The 2,107-nt window shown below is 53.5% G+C and overlaps 1 pseudogene; it reads right to left on the bottom strand.

The window, feature by feature from the left end:
* LOC140601870 (uncharacterized) overlaps positions 1-1,175 on the bottom strand; it is a 1,576-nt pseudogene extending 401 nt beyond the window's left edge.
* Positions 1,176-2,107: the final 932 nt, after the last annotated feature.

The raw sequence follows: 2,107 nt of genomic DNA on the forward strand, positions 1-2,107 counted from the left end.
GGTTGGGGAGGTGGAAGGGGTACCCTGGGCTCGTGTGCCCGCATCGGGTTCCCTGCGGGGAGCCTGCTTCTCCCTCTGCCTGTGTCTCTGCCTCTCTCTCTCTCTCTCTGTGACTATCATAAATAAATAAAAATTTAAAAAAAAAAAAAAAGAACGAGAGAAGGCAGCTGGAGAAACTACATGCGAACGCAGACGGTAGACACAACCCCAGGGGGGAGGGCTGGGCTCCGTGAGGGGTGGGACAGAGGCCAGCGGTTTCCACGAAGAGCCTTTCGATGGACTGCTGAATGGACTGGATCTGCGGCTTTGGCTGCGAGCCTCCTTGGATGGTGACGGGACAGGCGAGGACAGGCCCGGACACCCCGCAGGCCCGCCCGAGGGCCTGCTTGGAGCGCACGAACACGTAGGGCACGTTCTTCTCTTCACGCGGCAGGCAGGCAGGCGGGCGGCGGACGGTGCGGGATGATCTCCAGGGGCTCGGCGTCTGCAGCCAGCCATCAGGATGAACTCAGAGATGCCTCTCCACAGAGGGTTTTGGTGGCTTCGTGGGCTCCTTTCCGAAGCTGCTTGTAGTTACGGGACTGCTGAACACGCGTCCAGGAGTTTCTTGGGGAGGTGGGCATCTGCCAGGGGGTAGGCCTTCGGATTCACATCAGCCTCAGTCATCTCTGCGTATCCGCGGTCCCTGTGGGTTTCCTGTAAAAAGACGTGTCCTGGGAGCTACCTATCACCGTCACACTTCATACGGATAACCGGTTTTGTCCCCACGCGCCCCCGCCCCCGCCGCCGTTGGGGTGGGCGGTGGGATGTGCTGTGCTCCCGTCACAGTTTGTGGGCCTGGAATGGTGGTGATCGAGATAGACCCTTCCGCCACCTCATTACAAAGAAACAAGACACGTGTGGTGTCTTCTTAGACCCACAGGCACAGAAAAGAAAAGGAGAACTACTTATCCCCTTGTTCCACCGGGACCCACCCGGATGCCATGCCCATGCCGGAGGGTCCAGGCCCCGAGGGACGGGCGTACTCAACTTTGCTGTGAACTCAACGGATTAGTGGAGTTGTGCCTCTGAGGATTTGTCCACGGAAACTACTTCAAATGATCGATTTTGTCCGTCTCGTGTACTTTTCCTTGTGACGAGCAAGCAGGTTAAAAAAAAAGAAAAAGAAAAAAATGAAAAAAGGGGGGAATCCCTGCGTGGCGCAGCGGTTTGGCGCCTGCCCTTGGCCCAGGGCGCGATCCTGGAGACCCGGGATCGAGTCCCACGTCGGGCTCCCGGTGCATGGAGCCTGCTTCTCTCTCTGCCTATGTCTCTGCTCTCTCTTCTCTCTCTCTCTCTCTCTCTCTCTCTCTCTCTCTCTCTCTCTCTCCCCCCCCCGACTATCATAAATAAATAAATAAATAAATAAATAAATAAATAAATAAATAAATAAAAGTCTATAGGTTAAACTTTTACAATAGCTTCCCAAATCTTTGGTGACCTGGAACTTTGAAGGTGTAACTAGCTTAATTGATAAATTGGGTTCAGTTCATCGGATACCTGGCGTCTGTCTTTCCAACAGAAAGGTAAAATACTAAAGTGTGAGTCAGTAAGACACCCAAGGTGGTTTTTTTGTTTTGTGGTGTTGTGTTTTCCTCCCCCACCCCTTGCCCTTTTCTTCCTTCCCCCCCCCCTCCCCCCACCTCAGTTTTTGTGTTTCTCTTTTGTCTGATTCAGGAAACCTGCAGATACCTGGGTGTGTCAGTAAACGTGTTTCAGGTTGGTTTGTTCGTTTCTCTTTTCCTTCCTCTTTTTTTTTTTTAATTTTAATTCACAATTCATCACACACACACACACACACACACACACACACACACACACGGGCAGAGGGAGAAGCGGGCACCCTGCAGGACCGCTGAGCCACCCAGGGATCCCCTGTTTCGTGCTTCCTTCACAATTGTATCATACAGGGCAGCCCGTGTGGCTCAGCGTTTTAGTGCCGCCTTCAGCCCAGGGCGTGATCCTGGAGTCCCGGGATCGAGTCCCACGTCAGGCTCCCTGCACTGGAGCCTGCTTCTCCCTCTGTGTCTTTGCCCCCCCCCCCCCCTCTCTTAAATCTTAAAAAAAA

Source organism: Canis lupus, chromosome 12 (assembly GCF_048164855.1).
Source record: "Canis lupus baileyi chromosome 12, mCanLup2.hap1, whole genome shotgun sequence".
Lineage (NCBI taxonomy): Eukaryota > Metazoa > Chordata > Mammalia > Carnivora > Canidae > Canis > Canis lupus.